The sequence below is a fragment of the Protopterus annectens genome, chromosome 1.part0 (assembly GCF_019279795.1).
Source record: "Protopterus annectens isolate FY-2018-M chromosome 1.part0, PAN1.0, whole genome shotgun sequence".
Lineage (NCBI taxonomy): Eukaryota > Metazoa > Chordata > Ceratodontiformes > Protopteridae > Protopterus > Protopterus annectens.
The window spans coordinates 1,141,000,121-1,141,021,192 of NC_056725.1; the positions used below are offsets into that span (position 1 = coordinate 1,141,000,121).

The 21,072-nt window shown below is 39.4% G+C and overlaps 1 protein-coding gene across 3 annotated transcripts in view; it reads left to right on the plus strand.

Annotated features, from left to right (window-relative positions):
• USP45 (ubiquitin specific peptidase 45) overlaps positions 1-21,072 on the plus strand; it is a 2,611,314-nt gene that overhangs the window by 1,768,147 nt on the left and 822,095 nt on the right. The window lies entirely within an intron of this gene.

Below are 21,072 nucleotides of genomic sequence, written 5' to 3' on the forward strand. Positions count from 1 at the left end.
TGTTGATACATTTTTAGTACAAGCATCTGTACAAAACAATGTAATAGTCAAATGACACAAAATTCTTTATAAACCCCCAACTTATTATGCTGGCACGTGTTACACATGCACTGCCATACTTTCCCTGGCACAGATGGCAATACCTCACATCTTCACATCATTCATATTATAAAAATGCATAAACACTTTTATTTTTTCTAGTTTGTTAACTAGGTGAATGGGTTGGTTTACATACCCTTTTCACCTCGGCCATGACCTAGGGTTAAAACAGAGCACATAAGGTTAGAACAACATTGAAAATGCACATTTTCACAAAGAGAGCAGAAGGTAACAGAGGAAAGAAATAATATCCAGAACTGGTAAATGTGATGCTTAATTTTGTATGTGCTATATAAAGTATAGTATAAACATTATAACATTAGTTTACAGTTGACCAACAAGTATTTTGTATGCTTTTTATGTGCAGGCAGTTGCAGTTTAACACTGTCTTAAACCCCCCCAAAACAATCAAAAAAAAAAAAAAACAAAAAAATAATTGATGCAATGAAAGTGCTAAAATAAAATGGAGTTTGTGATTTCTTGCAAGTATTTTGTTGTTTGTTGGCTTTATTAAAACAGTTTCCAACAACAGCATGCTTTTCCATAGAATTTGGATTTTATTTGGTGCACTGTTTTTATACCTTAATTTTTCATTGCCTTTTAGCTTATGCTTTCGGGTGGTGACACAGGATTTGCAGACAGATTTTTTATTTTTTTATTTATTTTTTTTTTATAACTTGTGTACTGTGGGATCCTCATTGGTTTCCATCCATGTCCAGGTCTGTGTTGAAGATCTGTTTTTATATCCACCATGCCGTACAAAGTTTAGTCTCTGCAGTAGCTCCAGAAGTTGTATACTGCATTGAGGTCTTGATGCACAGCGATAGTCAGATGAAAGGCTGCTGGCTGTTCCTATGGCCCATCATCTCAGCTGGACATTCTTTTGCCTGCCTTGTCACAATCCTGTGGAATGAACTACTTTCCCTAATTCAGGCATGCACTCTTGAGGCTTTCTTCCAAAAGTGTAGTCTGTTTGAACCCCCATATTGACTTTGCTCCTAATTGTCACAGTTTATATATTTTCATGATTTTGCAGGTGTCTCTCTTTTTCATCTGTAACATGCTAAGATATGGGTACCTAAACATTAAGTAAAATACGTAAATATTCCTTCTTTGTCTGCTGCACTAGCCCTGCCCTCCATTTTCTTTCTAGTTTCTTTTAAGAAAACAAGATGTAATTTCTGAAGTTGCTGTGAATGTGAGTAGGGATGAGCTGGCACTGTGGCATGATTTGGTGAGGCATCAGCCCTGCAAGGTGATGACTTAACTTTACACACAGTCAGTCATTGGAATTGAGACTAGCGGGGGAGATAAGGAAACAACTTGGGATTCTCGTCTCAGATGTAAACTGATTCATATTGCAGCATTGTTAAGCCTTTAGTCATACAAGGGACAGCAGTCTTGATATGTTCCACTTCCCAGACATTGCAATGAGTACATTACTGCTCGTGAAGAAGGATTGAGGAGAAAATGAAATATGAAAATAGTAACCTTTAAGTATTGCTTCTCTTTGCTATCTGATAGACCTGGCACTTTGAGCATCTCTCTTCCTTGAATGACACATAGTCTTCCTTGAATGACAAATACTGAAGTATCTTAACCCAAGGGATGTCCCCAACAGGGAAAAAAATGGACCACTGGGGGGTTTGTGATGCCAGGGTGAACCTGGATGCTACTTTTGCACCATGAAATTTAATTAGGTTTGCTGCAGAAAATACATTTGTTGAATCTTGGTGGTTTGGAAATATTGGAAAGTAGTAATGAATACTGAAATAATAGTTTTGTTTGCTTCTAATTCGATGGCTTATCTCACCTCCATTTTGCATCTACTTTAGGCAACAACATATTTATTATAACAATATATATATTGCTTTTATAACATTAGATAATTACTTTTTTCTTACCTTCGCAGATTGCATATTGCTGCTCTCACCACTTTCCTTTTCTGCCCTGTGGCTTTTAGAACAGTACTTTCTACAGAATTTGACTTTATAACTACAGACAACAGCATCACTTGAAGCCTTGCTAATGGAGGATCTGTACACTGGTCTGAGCATTTTTTTCTGTACAGCGAGTAATTTAGGTATCTTAATGGTGTAGGCAGTGTTGAGTACAGGACACCATTTCTAACTTGATGACCTCTGCTCCTGCCAGGACCAGTATTTTATGTTTCCCTTTTTGAGACTGCCAGGAGACACACTAACTTTGCATTTTAAGTCTGCTGACCTCATTTAATTTGTTCATGGTTTGCTTTCTGTTTAGGGCTGACAAGGTTGATCCTACCTTGTACAGCAATTAGACCCTTAGTTTCTCAGCAGTGCTGTATGTTAATGGTCATATCATAACCTCAGGGTACACAGCAAGGGGCAGTCTGTTGAATTGAATGAACCTCTCATCGTTTTCTATTTTTCAGAGCTATAGATGGTGTGACAGAATCAGAATGGCAGGTCTATAGATCTGTTCAAAATTGTAAGCTTTGTCACTTGTGGCAGTCAGAAACTGCAAGGATCCAAACAGCAGTGGCATTGTCTGTTCTGGGAATTCAACAGCTGCTGCTTTTGCTGTTGTTACAGTGTGTCACTACCATGTGTTTCCTTGATTGGAAGAAGCCTACAGCAATATGTCTGCCACCAGAATCCTTTAGAAATTATTCTTTCCTGCCACTAACCTTTTTCTTTTATGCTGTTTCCAATATTTGCATTTGGGCATTACACATGCTGTATGGATTGTGACCAGCAGATAGGACAAGGCTTGTGTTGCCTCAGTTCCCTGCACAAGACCTTTTCTGAGATATGTTGACCTTATTTTTTCATTTAGAAAATAGGTCTTTGTTTCTTCTTCGTAATATTTTTAGATTTTGTAATTGTTTTAGAGATGTCTTGAAACTATTGCTTTCAAGGGGAACTGAAAGAGATTTTTTTTAAGTTTAAAAAAAAATATGTATATATATATATATATATATATATATATATATATATATATATATGACCATTAAAAAAAAAACTCAGTGCTCCTTTTTCACACTATTGTTCAAGAACATTTACTGGATTGACGGAGGAAAAAGTATTGTTTTTGTGTAATCCAGTAGGTTGTTCCATGCCTAGTTTAATACAGTGCTGGTAGACAGTAACAGATGACTTGGCTCTGAACTGCTTCTCTTCTTGACAGTAGGACATTATGCTTTAGGGTATTTTTTTTCTCTTATTGCCCACTTAATCCATTTAAGGGTTTTAGGGAAGCTGTAACCTGTCCCAGCACTGAGTAGGTGCAAAGCAGAAGTTTCGTAAACTTTATGTAAAAGCTGCTCTCAGTGGTATTAAAATTTGTGGGTTCAGCATTGCCAGCAAGTTAAGCTGGTACAGCAAGTCACAGGGAGGTTTACCTACTTAAGTTCTGTTTTTACCATTACAGGTGTGCAGTGTAACAATAAACTATACTGCAGTAAATAATGCTCTGTGCAGTGCTGTAAGCCTTCTATTGATGGTAAACTGCTGTGCACAGTAATATCTTTTTCCTTGTTGTTTTGGTGGCAGTGCAACCTACATATTTTAGTCTGCTTTTATATTTACTTCTAACTATGAGCTGTGCTGATTCGTTACATGCCCTTGTGTGAACCTGTGCTTATAAGAGGTACTGTTTAGCGTCTTTATGTGACCCTTTTATTATTGTGTTTAACCGTGTCCATGGTTGAAGCTAGTCAATTTGAAACAGGATATGAATACATCACAAGGCAGTAAACATACATACATACATGCACTCAATGCAAGATAATTATTTATTGGTTTTGATTTGGGGGTGTCCACAGTGCTTCGTAAAGTAAATGTTACACATTTCTGTTTTAATTATTGCTCTGTTTCCTAGAATTTAAATCTCAGGATAATACCACTTATTGGAAAGATGTTAAAAACAATTGTCCCTTCATTATTTCATTGGTTAGTAGCTTCAGCTTTATATCAAGCAAAAGCCAGCTCAGCTTCCAAAGCCAATTTTTTACCATAGATAACAAAACTTAAATAATTTTATTCATTGAGTAGTTTGGTAGTCAAGTTAGTTTTAGCAGAACCCAAGCATTTTTCTGCATTTGCTGCCTATTTTATTTTGCTCCCCTCAGGATGTCACCTGATGGCTTCTCTGTCTGCACCCAGTTGGTCTATTCATTCCAGAGAGAAAGGTGCCGGACATTACCATACTAGGTGAGAGACCCACAGCCCATTTGTTCCTGCCCAGGAATCCGTATCAACCCTTCATTCTTGAACAGTAGTCAGGTGGTAGGGAGCAGGCCAGGTTGTTGATCCTACTGGACGACCTACCAAATCCCCTTGGGAGCACCCCTCCTCCCTTGGCAGCTCTGCAGAACTCCACTGTTGTCATCTGCTGACGGGAAATCATACCTCCATGCACTGAGTTCCCTTTGGATTCAACAGAGGCTTGGTAGATTCAGACTCCTGTAGCTGTAACAACTAGTGCTCCTGCTAGGTGTCACTTGCATGATAAAACAGGACCACTTTCCTGTTCCTACTAGGATGGGAATACCAGCAGTGGCCTCTCACTCCCCTTCTTTTCAGCCAGGCCCCTACAGTCAACTCTGTGGTAATCAAACTCTGGTCGCCTTTACCATTTATCCTTGTACATAATGGAGCTGGTTGGCTGTTACATTATAAATTGAGATTTACCTTTATGTGAAATTCACAGCCTTTTAGGTGTCAGTAGTGTTTAGGAAACTGTCAGTGCCATCAGCCTAACATCTGAAAACTATGTTCTTCACGACTGTGAAGAGTAAGCACTGTCAAGAAACAAAGCTTGTTTCAAAGCACCACACCACAGAATCTTTGTCTTCTTTACCATTTATTTGAATGAAGTTCCAAACTCCTTCATCTGAATTAGTAGGCAATCACCAATGTAGATTCTTGTTTTTAAAACATCAGCCTTCAATGACAAAACATAAAATAATTTTGTCAAGATCTTGATGGATATTTCCTAGAACATCCCCATACTGTGGCAGCTATTAATAAACAAAGTCAGATAATGTTTTTACCCCCTCATCAAGGCTGATCTTTCAACTATTGCCAGCTTGCACCACATTCTGCAGAATTTTTATTTTCAGACTTAGAGAGCTTGGGTGTCTTAGTGTTTCTGATATTGTCAAGTCTGCACTTTTTTTAGCTTTCTCCAACTTGTCTTCCAGCTTCTGTGTACTCTGTATCTTTGTCCTCCTACTCTGAAAACCAGAGAAAGAGAGTTTGATCAGTTTACTCCATGCCTGCCACAATAGGGGACAATCATTGAGGATTGAAATCACTAAATACTGATATAAATTTGAGTTTCAGACTTCATACCCTTCAGAAAATAGTTTCCAATGTAAAATCTGTTGTTCTGGCAACTTTCTAAGTTTGTAAGAGTAATATTTAAAATCTGTCTCTATTTTTTGGACATTTGACCCCATTATTTCTGGCTTTATCCAGATTTCTAGTGTTAAGAGGTTGAGAGGCATGGGCCTGCTGAACAACTTTCCCACTCATCTGCGACAATTACCTCGGTACTGCTACTTCAGAGTTGCATTGTGGACTTATTACTAAGCAAATGTCTTTATAATGCAAGTGCCACCAAGCTTCATGGCAACTGTAGTCAGTCTCTTGGACTTTCTCACTTGCTAGCTTTCTTGGCAGAACTGCCCTTCCTTCTCGGGTATAGACTATCATGTGCTGTTTTTGTGTACAAATATATCATTCTACATAGCACTGTTATTAGACCAAAACAGTACCTATTGTAAACTGTTGTGTACATAACCTGTTGATTCTAAAAATTGTGATGCTAATTGAATGCTACAAAAGACTGTATGTATCTAGAATTTGATTACTATTGTAAGACTTTTAACTGTGTAATCCTTGGTCCTTACTAGCATTGGAAATGTGCCGCTGTCTTGCAAACTTTACATTACGCACATTTACTTTAACTTTATCCCCCGGGCCTCTGCAGAAAATGAGCATACTATCTTGGTTAACTTACAAATTTACATTCATAGGTAAATAAGAGAACAAATGCTTCTGATGTGAAAGGAAATGTGTGGCAACTTGATATTTGTTTTAAGCAGTCCCCCTACTGCTTTGAAATTGTGCTCTTTTTCCTTCCGTAAATATCTGCACCCTAATGTGTACACACATATATACATTTTATCGTTTCCACTATCCTCTGCTGACCATGAGTTGACCTCGCTGGTCACCCAGTTGGCTCATTCATTCTCCTGCAGCTGCCCAGGATGAGACCCACATATTAAATACAAAAAAATAACATAAAGACAAATGTTATAATCTCTAACTCTGTGTGCTGGTTCCAGACTCATTTTCTGATTGGACCCTGTGAGGGAGATTGTCCCACATCCATAGTGACTTGCCTGCCTTGGGGTTCTCCCCTTTTATGGCATACAGTGGAATACTACATGCCTGTTCCCCTCCTCTGCACTCGCAAATCACCTCCTTTGTGAACCTGCCTCACTTGTGATTTGGCCTGCATTCTGCTTTGAGTATGGCAACTACATGCATCCTCAGCATGTATCCTTCCTGCAGAGTAAGTAGTGTGGGAATAGCCCCATCATTCCTCCCCAGTCCTTCACCAGTCTTTCACTACTGGAGTCGCAGATTTATCCCAGGTTGCCTGGGTCATATGCTGTGCTGCATCCCTCTGTACTATGAATCTGACAAACCATAATGTTTCTTACTGATTTCTGTCCCAGTTGTACACATCTTAATTTACAGAGTAAGATGTGTACAAAATTTGTAGCATTAACCCATCGCTACCTTCATTCCTTCTGTGGGGCAAGAGCTAGTTCATTCATTCCATAACTCAGGTCGCACACTCCTGTGGCCTGTTTGTTCCCCGGTTGAGGCAAAGCCAATGAGCCCATTCATTCTTCTTAGGAGGAGATAGATCCCAGGCAAGATTTCACTCTCATGAGTATCCTATCCTTCACTATCTAACCCCCTGCACTTGGTAGATGGAGGCTTAACTTGAAGCTGCTGCTGCAGAGAGGCTCCCCGTGTGTGTCTACATTTATCCTGCGGCCACCTACCTGACTTACAGTGAGGTACAAGCCACACCAATCCAGTAGGTTTGCTTGACATACCCCAAAACTTCTGTTGGAAGGATGGGACAGGTGGTGACAGTTACTAAATTCCACCCACCCCCATGTAGCTGCACCACTCCCCAAGCCACTAAAGGAACACGGGTCATCCAAGGATGCAGTAGTAGAATGCTCTTTATCAACAAGATTAAACTAAAATTTGTAGGAGTATTTGGACAGATATTTATGCTGGATAGGGTTGCTCTAGTGGGTTTATTGCAGCTGTGATATTGGATTATTGCAGAAATAGTAAGCTTTTTAGGGACAGTTTGAAGGAGGAATGATGGGTACTGTTGCATATGTTAGTAAATATGGAGTTCCACACAGCTGTTGCATGTTTATAAAAAGCCTTTTCTATCCAGTTTAATATGAAGCAATGCCTTTCAACAAAGACTGAGTAATGTAATGGGTAGTGAGTATTGGTTATAGTGAGAAGCGGAAGGAAGGCAGAAGTATAGATACAGAAGTTTATTGCTGGTGATAGCAAGAAGGTATTTACCTTTAATATTAAGACAAAGAGTGTTGGTGAAATTAATATGATAGCAGTTGCATGTTCTAGTGTGTAAGAGTAATGATTTGGTAGATTTTGTTAAGTAATTTCTGAAGAAAGTTGATATTGTTTCAGTTGTTCAGGCTGAAAATATTTAAATGATGCAATACTTAGTTTCTGGAGTCAGAGGGTGGGTAATTCTGTATGAAGGTTTTAATTGGAGTGACTTAGAGGAGATGAAGCATGTGCGCTCAATGTTAGACTAGGGCCAATGGTACTTGCAGATATTTGTAAGAAATTACATGTCCTAGAAGGATGTGTAGGGGTCAGTGATAGTTAAGAGAGAACAATTAATTTGTTCTGTCAGGAGTTCCAAGCAATGTTTATTTTTTTTAGTGTTTCATTTCAGAAGAGTTGACAGTGGTAAGATGAATGGAAAAAGAGTAACATATTTTGTTGAAGTCATCGTATAGATGCTTTCTAAGGTTAGAAAAAATATCTGTGGCTCTTGAGTATGTGGAGGTCATCACCATGGAGAACCGTGTTCACATTGTGGAGGTTTTGAGGATGATTGTTTACAGACAGCAAGGAAAGGATTGGTTCAAGGATAGAGCTTTGGAAACACAAGAGGAGAAATGAGTCATCGAGGATAGTGAGTTACTACCTTTTCCTTGAAATAGCTGTTCATATAGTTTGTAAGGCAGTTGGTTCTGAGAAGCTGTTTGTTTTATGAGAATGAGTAGATAGCATTGTTGGTTAGGGGATAATCTGCTGTGATGCGGAAATAAGATTGAAAACCATGTTGCCTAGGGGAAAGAATTTTTTTGTCCTGAATAACTTGATTTAACTGTTTGCAAAGTTTTTTTTTTTTTCTAGAATATTGGCTATAGGAGACTATGGTTAAAATTAAAGCAATGAAGTAGCAGTGGATCACCTGCATGGGATTGAGAGGATTTAGGTAGGGTTATGTTAGTGGGCTTTTTCCACTCAGTAGATGCAGTTACAGTAAAGAGGTTAAGGATGATGGTAACAAGCTTAGAGATGATGTGTGTGAACATTTCGAGGAATTCGATATGTAGAGGAGCACAATAAGTGTTTCTTGAGAGCTTTTATATTCACTTGTGCCTAGAAAGTGAGGTAAAACCCATCCAGCAAGAAACTTGTGTGACAAAAAATAACCTCCAAACATTCATTCATTCATTCATTCATTTATTTGAATTTGTGTTTGATTTTATTTACAGGGTAGAGTTCTGATCCTAATGGACTGTTTCATACCCAGACCTTTTACCAGGTACAAATACAAATAAAAGTAGTACTGTTAAGAGACTAGCAGGCATAGAATCCAAAACGTGTAACTGTGCACTACAGTCAAATGCATATGCAGTCTGTTCACTATTCCACAGTAGTTATGACTAAAAGACTTTAGTGTTGCATATAAATTATTTACAATATATACAATGTTGAGACAGGAGAGATGTAAAGTATGGTGAATTAGGATAGGATAATAAGATGGATAAGAGATATACATCACATGGCAAAGGAGGTGAGATGAAAGAGAAATGTGGTATTGAATAGTGAGCAATGGTTTGGACTTTTGCTATGCGAGGGTCTTTGGCTGGGAATGATGTTACCATGGCAATTAAGTTGAGTGGCTAGTGCATTTGTAGCTTTGTTAGTTTGTATAGTGATGCTTAAGGTCTGCGTAAGTAGTGTGATTTTTCTGATGTGAGTGGGAATGGCTTCCCAGAGACTCGGTACCAAATTAGAGAAATGAGAGGAATCTGAAGAGTGGGTGCATTGGAAGAGTGAAGGTCAGCACCATGAGGTATCGATTTGAAAGGAGTCTTCTCTGTCAGGAACAGGTGGTATCTTTAACATTGCTTATCTCTTGCTTTCTCCTCTGAACACCTTGTATTGCTCCCTACATTTTCCAAGGCTAAACCTGTTGCTTAGCCTTTTCTTGCTACTCTTGAAATGCATACACTTCAACCTGGTGTAAAGTTTGTACAGTGTGTATCTCATGTTTTGTACCTAGTTTGTATTACCTTTGTGTTCCACTGTTGGCTGTAATTGTTACATTTTTGTTGCTATTATCTTGAATGTAATCTGGGATGAGCCTGCATTTAGTAATAATGTGATTTCTGCTGTACCCCATAAACTAAATGTAAACAAGAAAAAAAATAGATCATAATTTATGAGTGGACCTTATGGAGAGTTTGCTGATTAGAAGGGGGAAAGGATTCTTACTCAATTAATTTGTAAGGAAGTGACCCTAATTGTAATTGACATCTTTGTTGGACTGAGAGCCACCTGGCCTTTGAAAGGCCACAGCAGTGGTGTTCTGTTTGGGGGGCCTAGGTAATAAAATTACAGAGAGAGTTGGCAGTTTGCTGCTTAAATTGTAAATGTAGTAATAAAATATGGATCATTCTTGTTGCCATGTCCAGTACCACCACCACTGACAGAAGTCAAGATGCTTCTCTCAGATAGTACTTATTACATCATATACTGTGACAGTCAACACTGATGTGTAAGCTTGTTGACAATATTAAATGATAATATAAAGCCATGTAGAATTAACCATACTCCCCTTGCTTACATTTTTAGAACTGTGCATACATGCATGTGTTCTTTGATGCACCATCCTGTTTGTATTAAATTATTTACATTGTGTAATACAGCACCACTTGTTAGTGTGTGTGTTAAATTTGTAGTTTTGAACATTTTCCCAGTAAGCAATGAAATAAAAAGTATGAACCAATAATGGCAAAATTACCAATTTACAAACATTCCAGCCAAAATAGGCCACTTAGATTTCTCTCATTACAGTCCAACAGTATCAGTCAATATACACAATCTCTGCACAAGTGAAAGTCATCTGAATAATTCCACAGTAAAGAGATCTACAACTAATGAAAAGGTTGCTGCTGGCAACCAATTTACATTTCAGTGTTTCATGTACAAATTCAGTGCCTGCTGCCCCTGAAGAATAAATTACCCATGTTACATTAAAAAAAGAAAAAGTTGGTAAGCTGGTAATATTGCAATAGAGAATGGCTGTCAAACTGACAACATGTTACTAAGCATCTCACCCAAAGGAGGGCACACTTAGGAGTGCAGGAACCCCACCCCCCTTTTAAATGTCACTAACGTATTAGCAGTCCATGTACATGATGTGGGAGTAGAACCCAAAACATTCTGCACCAAAAGCAAGTATGCTGCATGCTGTGCTACTACTTTCAAATTTTATAGCATAAACACTGATGATAGCCATTTGCTAAACAAAGCAGTTACACATTGAAAACAGACTTAGCATGAGTAACAGTAAACATCTCTGCCATTGAAACTCAAAATTTCTTAAAAAGGCACTGTAATTCAACAACCCTTGAAAATACACCCCCTGATGATAGTTTGATAGTTGATGTAAAGGATTCAGGATCTGTCCTCCTGGAATCAAAGTAAAGAGTTTGAGCCTGAATAACTTAATTAACCTGCCATCCCTAGCTGGAGCATTTTTCTTACACTCTAAACATTGTCCATGTTCACTCATCTTCATCTCAGTCTCTTTCATCTGCTAAAGGAATGGCAGTAAGCAGTTTTCCATTCTTAAAAATGCTGTGCTTCTGGAATTTCAACATTCAATTGCGCGTGTGAGATGCTGCTAAAGATGCATACAGAGTGCATCCTTAAAGAAGAAATGTAATGCACACAGATTACATTCTTAAAAAAGAAATGTAAGATTTTATTTGAATTAAATGTTGTGGCAGTCCTCCTTCAAGCCAGAGGGCCCTAGGCAACTGCCTAGGTCACCTAGTGCTGCTTCCAGCTCTGTCCCCACCATGAGGGCAAGAGTCAAACAAAGGGTCTGTCATCCAGGCAGCCATTTAAGTAGTTTGTGTCCTTGCCAGCATCTCAGACATGAGAATGTTTCTGACTAAGGCACTAGCTCTTCCCCTTGGTGACTGACATGAGAACCAGTGGCATGACAGGGGCATCCTATGCCCTTCCCATATGTGTGCTTGCTTCCAACAACATGATATTGAAGGCTACTGCAATCAGCTCGAGATTGCTGTCCAGTCCTGGCCTTTTTAATGCCCTACAAGCTTCTGCTTATTGGTGAAATCAGCTGACCAAAAGCCACTTTTCCCTTTTCCCAGGATGGACAAGTTGATATCCTCTGCTCACTCCCACCCCTAAGCATTTTTCTTTCAGTTCTTGAGATTCTGTTCAGGCTCGAGTCATCTGGATTTGTAGTTAGGGTTTTTTGTTCTGAGCCATTACCTTTTGCATTAAGGAAGGAGTGGTAGACTATGTGTTGGAGAATGCATTGAAATTTGCATTTCAGATCTTATCTTGCCTTATGTGACTGCTTATAAGAAAAGTGTCTACCAACTAAGTACTTTAGAGAAACTGAGAACACAAGCTTAAACAGATTTGTTCTGGTGTCTCACTATGAAATTTAGGCAATGTAAGGGAAGTATATTCTTCATGGGAGGCTTTATGTATAAGATGCCTTTAGGACAGTAACTGACCTTTATACCAGCAAAGGCTGTCATTGTAGGCAGGTTGACAGGGTGGAACAGTGTGCCTAAATGGACTAATGAGAAGGGTCTGAATTTAGCATGTAGGCATGATAATTAACAGTAGAAAATAGGTCTGAACTCAGCAGAAGGGCAGGATAATCAAAAATAGAAAGTAATCTCACTTAAAAGGGAGTGACGTTTTTTTCTTGGCACCAGCAGAAAATATCCACTTAGACAAAGAAGACTTTTTACTGATAAGGGTTTTGGCATCCCGAATAATATGTACCCCACTAAGAATACAGTTCCCTGTTTGGTAGTAAAATGTTGTTAGCAAAGATGCGAGATGACCGTGAGTAGAAGGTTACAGGACCATGCTGTGTTGCTTTATTAGCAGAGCACTGTGAGATGCAAGAGTAGGGACATACCACTTTTTAACAGACTGGAGAATAATGGCTGTCTTCACCAAAAAGGGCCACCAAATTCAGCCTGACCTTTGGTCTTGTCTTTAATAGAATTCTCTAAATTAGAGAAAGAAAAGGAAAGAGGCAAGTAAGTTCCCTGTACATGCTGTTGCAGTAGTGTCTTGTGCTGTTGTCCAACAGTTCAGGAGCTGGGTATTGCTCTGGAATGCGAGAGAGTCTTTTACATTACAGAGCATCAGTAGAAGATAAGATATTTTTAGTTGCAGCTGGCAATTGTGTCCCAAAACAATTGCTTAAATTAAATGATCTGCCAGAATTTTTTTCATTTTCTTGCTTATCCATTTCCTTCAACTGAAGATTGAAGGGCAAGCTCAGATCCTGAAAAATTAATTTCTGATAATCCTGCACAGTCAACAGGAATGAGTATCTCCTTGTTTATAAACCATGTGACAGTAGTATTGTTCAGTACCAGATGAAAATCTCCTTATTTGGACAGTTCACGAAAGTTCTTATGATAAGGATGACCATTAACATCTCTCTCATGTTGATGTGGAGTGAATGTCTGATGACGACCATATTTCTTGACTTATCAGGGACTCTAGATGGACTTCCCTCCCTGTTTTTATTATTTGTGTCAGGAGGGGTTGAAGAAGAGCTTACCCCATTTAGTTTGTCTGTCACTTCCTGCCATATGAGTTTAATGGCTCTGTCAATACCCACCATAGGAGTTCCTAACGGGAAGCATAGAATTTAGAAAGTTCTTCAGCTTTTGCCACAGAACATATCAAATAAACATGAAACTTTCCCATGCATATTATCAAGCACAATTACATTTACAAAATTGTGACCTAGGATTATGAGAGGGACTTTGGCTGTTAACCATGCCTGAGACACCCCTACTGAAATAGGGTCACCGTATCTTATACCATGTTTGAAGTGAGGAGCATCTTTTCATTTTAAGAGTCCAGTGGTGCCTCCAGAATTACTTCATACTGAAAAGAAGACAGAGTGGACATCCTTCTGTTGATTGTCAAGCCAAGAGCATTCAAGAAGAAAGATAAATTACAAATGATGCAACAGTTAGTCCTATGATTGTGAATGGGTCAGAGGGTTGTCCACTTAAGGATAAAAACTGGATTCCTTTTAACTTGAGGTTTACTGAAACTAGTGCAGTAAAGACTTTAGGAAATGCTTTTAGGTGTTGATTTACATTAACTGTGTCCTGACTTAAGAATGGGTTCAATTCTCAACATGGTTTAAAAAAACCCTAAACATTTGTAGACATTAAAAATGGAAAACCATAAACACAAAATGCTGTTTCCTACTTGAAATCTGAACAATCTCATGTGGGTTTGAATAGGTATTTTTGAGATCCGGAGTGTGATCATCTGTGCCATGCTTGGAAAAGAAGAAGAAGATAAAGGATTGAAATGTTATCTTTTAAACCTTGACATGCTTGTGAAAATCCAGGACTGGTCTCCATGGACCTCTGTTCTTCTGCACACAAAACAGGGAAAATAAAATGGAAGATCAGCCTGTATTTTTGCAGGGGAACAAGCTTTACAACACCTGCACTTCTTAAATATTCCTATTCTGAGGTCTTTCAGCCTTGGGGAAAAGGAAGAGTTAGATATCCTATCTTTCTTGAGGTTATCTTGGGCTATATAAAATATTGAAATTATGAGGCTCTTGGGTGAGGGGTGTGTAGGGGGACGTCTTTCCATATGGTATGCAAGTTGACTTGTCTTATTTAACTCTGTACAACTTTTTTTTCACTTATTTTCTGGATTTTTTTAATTCAAAGAAACCAGCTTTGATTAGATGTCCTTTAACCACTTTATGTAATAAACTTCCTTGATTCAGCCCATCCACTCAAACTCTAGGACTGATCACTGCACACAGAATTTATTCAGCAGCTACAGGGCTTTTCCAAAGCTTGAGCCTCCTCCCCTAAATCCAGTAATGCACCATACATCTGACTCCTTTCATGATCTCTTTTGCCAGTGGAAAGCATCACAGGATGATCCCCAGAATCAAAAGTTTTTTTTTGTGAAATTGTCTGTATTTTGGGCATTAAGTACCATTTTTAATTTTTATTCTCTAAATTGAATGCTTAGCTTGTAAGGTCAGGGTGTTGTTTTATTGCTGTTAGAGTTAGCTATGTTTTTGGCTTTTTCTTCTTCCACTTCTGTGACCTGGCCATATTTTGTGGGCACTCGGTGTTGACTAGAAATAACTTTTCTGGTGTATTGTTTTCAGTTCTAGAGTCGTAGTTTAGTGATCTGATTTCTTAGTGGCAAGATAATTTGCCATGTTTGAAAAATAACTGTGTTTTTCTTACTGCATGGGTTTTCTACCATTTGGTTAGTGCTGATGGAATTTTTTAGAGGTCGTTCAAATATGGCAAAAGACCTTGGGATTCAAAAAATGTCTAGTGTGGCTGCAGGATACCATTCCAAGATACACATTATTTCTGCATTGTGTATCTTTGGGGTGGATTATTTAGATGCCTTATGTGTAATCTGGAAAAAAAATTGAGGAATCATACCTTTTAAGAGTCCGGGAACAAATTTACTTAAAAAGATCTTCTGCCCTTTGAAGGAAAAAAAAGAAGGAAAAGAGCACGGTATGAGAAGATTGGCCTCAAAGGAATTTTAACAGGGCTCTTTCCCTTCACCAAGCTAGCTGGAACTGACTCTTCTTCATCTAGGCCAAATTTCCCTTCCAAATGTGGTTAAACAGCTACCAACCATTGGGATATCCCAAGTGGTGGATTCTGTTATTCAGGTTCATGCTCGTAGAAGACAGCTTGGGAGCTTCTCAGAACAAGAGTTGTCTAGGTACGTAGAGTTTTGGCTGTTCTCCACTATATGTATATCTACAAGGTCTACTAGTTTATTGTGGAATCTTTCTTTGCATTTGGATTGAGACTGTATCATGAAGGCCCTCGTCAAGGACAAGACTAAGTTAGGTAGCCTTTCTTCCTCCTCTGTTTCTAGGGCAGCTAGCGAAAGACCCTTACCCTCCACCATATATGCTACTTCCCTGTGTCTGGTCTTGATACCAGGAGTTTTGGAGCTGACTGGTTATCCCAAGCCTTTAATGTTGACTCCAGTGGCTTTTACCGTAGGCACAGACTCCTCCCTTGGCACTGGAGTATTGACACTGACCTCATTGAAGCAAAGGCTAGCTAGATATTCTGTGATTAATATTGATAAGTCAGTGCCATGGTGGCTCTACCCCCAAATGCATGGAGTCAGCATTGTCAGCATTTAAACTTTCGGTACCTAAGCCATCCTGGCCTTTGGATTTGATGTTAGTGTTAGGATTTGATGCCTTCAGCTTATCAACAGCAGTAAGGCTGATAGCCCTGGCACAGGCACACTCTGCTTCACTAGCTGAGGTTTTGGATATGGTGCCAATGCAGCCGGCCTTATTGTTGGACCTCAGAAAGGCAACTTGATATTCGCTTCTATTAAAGATACCTTTCAATTGGGAGCTTTGGTCCGATCATCGTTCTCCATCAGGACACAGTAGTAAAAATCCACAGCAGATACACACCATATGGGGAAGATTACTGTTTTGAGCATTTGAACAAACCCACTCTGAGTGTCTCTAGAAAGAGGAAGGGCAAGACAAGCACTTATATTCCCCAGTGCAGTCCCCCACCTGAGACTTGGATATGGATGAAGAGGAGGCTACCTCAGAGTCTCCCTCCAAACAACCCCAAATTTGAAGAGTGCTTCGAGCTTGTAAGACAGAGGGGATCCTTGTCTGTTGACCCTATCTTCTTTGAGGAAAACATTTTGTAGGAGACTTTCCAGTCCGTCCCTTGTATGTCTTGGATGGTCTCAACTGAAGATCATATGGACAGTGTGGTTGTGGACAATGCATGTTAAAAGCCTGCTGTGGTAGAGCCTATCCTCAGGAAGCCAGGCAAGATCCTCCAGCCTCCAAACGGCAGACAACTATGGAGTAAAACTTCTTACAGATTCTGTTGTTATGGTGGCTCTCACATAGAGGGACCCCTCCAAAGGGAGCCTTTCAATCCATCCACCAGATATGGATTCTTATGCTGTGGTTTTATGTGTACATATTTGTAAGGTTACTTTACCTTCAGGTTACTACTAGATTACCAGAACAATATGACTTGTTTTTCAGCATAACCTAGCAAGGAAGACTCCACAGATTCTGAAAATTGTCTCATAGTGACCTACTCCATAAGCTGGAGTTTCTAGTGGCAGGCACATCAAGCTTAACATTGCTGTCCATGAGACTTATCCACAGTACAGTAGATGGAGCAGAGAAGGCAGCTGGGACAGACATTACTATGAGGAGATAGACTTGGCTCAAACTATATGAATTTACACAGAATTGCATGGTGTCTTTTACCAACACCCAGTTTTATGGGTCCTCCTTTTTTGTATTGCAATTGAAAGAGAAATTGCTCAAGAGAGAGAGCAAAAGGTGGAGATGCTTGCAGCTGTTGAAGTAAAATTTTCCACTTCTTAGTGGATTTTTCTCAGGAACCAGAAGAGTGCAAAAAGAACTTGTGGCCTTGACAATCCCAACACTTCAAGAATATTCTGACAAAAATTCCTAAGGATACTGGAGTTACCTATATAGACTTTGCATAAAGGCACAAGTGGTCCAGAACAACAAACATTCTGTCCCTCCCCAGCGAACCAGCCACAGGATCTTTTGAACTTACCCAACTGTCCACCTTTGGAGGCATTCAGTGATCAAACCTTCCTCCAAACAACAGTGTGACTGGTCATTAACCAGTACAGACAGATCAAAGAAATAATTTGCATAGACTACACAATCCCATTTATATCCCTCCCTCTGGTGATCTCCTTTCCTCTCCCAGATGTCCCACCCCATCAAAAGGAGGGTGCTGAAAGAGAGGTTTCCTTCTGTCAAAAACAGTCATTTAGTAGGTCCCACAAAGCCAGAGTGGGTCTGAGGTTTTATTACAGATTGTTTTTAGTCCCTAAAAAGATAAAGAACTTTCAGATTATTCTGCATCTGAATGGTGTAAATGTATATACCAGTTCTTGCCTTCAGAAGGGAGATTGGATGTGCTCTTTGGATCTCCAAGATACCCATCTGCATATAAAATTCCAAGGCATCCACAGAGGTCCAGCACTTCAAGGGTGGAAGCCAGTCATTTTTAGTTTTGTGCCTTTCCATTTGGTTTCATCGCAGCCTACAGGGTATTCATCAAATGCATGTCAGTGGTGGCAGCTCGCCTGAAACTGCAGAGGATCAAAATATTCCCATATTTAAATAACTGGCTGCTAGTTGCCCTCAAAAAAGAGCTGCTGACTTGAGCAAGTCCTGGGAATAGCAGTAAATACCATGAGTTCCCAGATGAAACTGTTATATGCATATATTTTCATATGTTACCACCTAGACACAGTTTGAAAATTAGTACCCCTTACCTTTGACAGAGTTTAGTCTATTCAAATAGTGATCTAACAACTGCTGCAGCATCCCAGATTTATATGCAACATTTGTACAAAAGGTCTTGTGTTTCATGGCAGCAACTATCCACTTAGCCCCCTTCATGAGGTTCCACATGAGTGGACTGTGCGAAGTCAGTGATCTCAGTGACTTGAGTCTGTGACTCAAGTTATTTGTCCCTTAAAATTATTTTGCAGTCATCTTCTCTGGTGGGTTTAGCTTCTCAACTTGGCAAAGGGATTTCCTTTCACCCCCTCCCTTCCCTACATCACAGTTACTATGAATGTGTTGTGTCTGTGGTGGGGAGGTATTATATGGGGATAACGGTCCAAGCAGTGTCGACTTGGCAAGAGCCCTCTTTTCGCATAAATATTCTGGTGATGAGGGCAGTCATCCTACCTTTGTGTGCATTTCAAGACAGCATTCCCCAGGGGTGCATTTGCTGTCCACTCCAACAATGTTTTAGTAGTTTGGTATAAATGGGGGAACCAGATCCTGTCCCCTGTGCTAGGAGGCCATGAGGCTATGGAAATGGATGATCTGTTCTCATTGCTTTCTAACAACAAAGCAAAGCAAATCCCTGGTCAAGCCACCTCATTAGCAGACAGAGATCTTCTGTTGTCACATGAATAGTCCCTGATTCTGGTTATAGCATGGATGATCGTCCATCACTGGAGGAAGCTGTGCTGCAACCACTTTGCATCCCTGACCAACGCCAAATGCAACAACTTTTTTTCCTTGACCTTCCAGAAGGCTGGACTATTTGGGATACTGACTACTATTAGCCTCCAGTATTGCTGTATGCCTTTAAACATTAACCCATCTAATAATGACATTTCTGCAGAAATCCAAAATCTGTAAGGCCAAATTTATTCTCATAACCTTTTTATGACCCTAAAAGTTTGCTTTCCCCCCTATTGTGACAACGACTGATAAAGAAGCCTCTTCTTTTGGAGTCTCATCCTTTTGCTCCTTTCCCATCCTTCCAGCAAGCCTCACCCAGATCTCCAGTCCCTCAAGCTAATTTAATGGTTTCTCCAATTTGCTAGCTAGGGACCCTACATACTTCCCTCCCCCATGGATCCAAGTTCTGACTGGACCCCAAATATCTTCCATTGTTAAAATATGCAAAGGGAAGTGGATAACACACTCTCTGTGTGTGACTCAACAAATAATAGTCTTTCACTGTTCCAGTTCCAGCTATTACTCAGTTTTTGGCTGACATATTTGAAAAGGATCCTACTTTTCTACTTGGAGAACATTTGACAGCCATTTCTAATTTTCATCAAGGATTTAACTCTGCATCCTTAGAATCCACAAAAGAGTGCAAAGCGTTTTTTGAGTGGGCCTTCTTACTGAGATTACCCTTTAAAGACCCTGTGCTTTTGACAGACTCCGTTTTATCTAAAGGACATTAATATGTTCCCCTTTTGAACCAGTGGCCACACAGAGTTGAAACATTTATCCTGGAAATCCTTATTTCAAGTGGCAGTAACATTAACCAGGAGCGTCTTGGAGCTGTAAGCCCTATTTAGTTGTCCCCTATACTTAATATTTCAGAAAGCTGTGGTTTTGCAAAGAACTGATCCAGCTTTTATGCAGAAGGTAGTCTTAGATCTCATAACTCTGGCAGTCTGTTCTATCGGTTTCTTTCCTTATTTTTCTAACAAGGGTGAATATGAGTTCCATTGTCTGTATGTTTATAGACAGCTGTGAGTCTACATGCACTGGAATAAAGATCATAGATAAGATGATCAGCTTTCTATCTCTTTATCCTACAAACAGAGTGGAACAAAAGATAGATAAATTTACTCTGTCCGAATGCCTATAGGAGTGCATGTATTATTGTTGACTGTAGTAGGTAAACCAATGGTTCATTCTACAAAATCTGTGTTGATATCTCCAGCCTTTTCAGAAATTCTCCTGTGGACAACATGTTTGCTGCTGTGACATGGGTTTGACTGCATACTTTTGCAATACCATATTAGCTGGATTTGATCTCAAGGTCCAGGCCTTCCTCTGAACCACTGTCCTTCAAGGCATTCTATCTTGAAGTCACACACAACATTCAACTTGGTCTCTGTCCTAGAATTTGAAGTGGATGGAAGTTATGTATTTAATATTATTTTCATGACCTATGTCAGTGCACTTTGACATACCCTCCCACTTTCCACCACCTGGAGATTTACTGTACTCCTTTGCACCAGCCTAGTTGACCATTCCTTTGGTCTTTATGGGGTAAGGCTAGGATTGTTGGTGGAGGAGTATTTATATTGAACAGTATCATTTCTCCTTGAGTAAGGAGAGGAGAGGGAAATGTGGTATGTTCCAGGAGTGAGTAGAGAAGCTTGGGTTTTGTAGAAGCTCTGTAGGTGCTGTGTAAGTGCCCTTTTACAATGACCATTACGAGTGTTAGAAGTGGACTAAGACATGGATCATAACATTTGTTTGAGGATCCTCCTTGTTTGGATGCATTTTCTCTTATCATTCATCATTCAGCAAAAAACACAGAAGTTCTACTTTTAGTGATATATGCATACATTAATGTAACATGCTATCTGCCTACGAATGTCTGACAAGGTCTGCCAGTTTTGTTTTTTAGTTACTCAGTTTGAATAATAGTAAAGTTATTGAAATCATGCATTTGTGTGTTTCTTCGTCAGCAAGCTATGGGTTCATGTGGTTAGTTTCCATGCAAAGACCTGCAATGACATTATTTTTATTTCCTAAGGGAGGAGCACAATATTGAAAGCTGCCTCAAGAAGTACTGATTTGTCAGAGTACAGGCAAAGACAAAGGGATAGGGGAATTTTAAGTGAAAGTCTGCTCTGGTAGAGTTTTTATTTGAATCTAGAACAGAAGCAGCTGTTAAAAATGGATATAAATACAAGAATCAATCAGAGGAGGTTAGAAAAGATTGGAAAAAAGCACTGTAAAAGCAGTGTACAAGAAAAC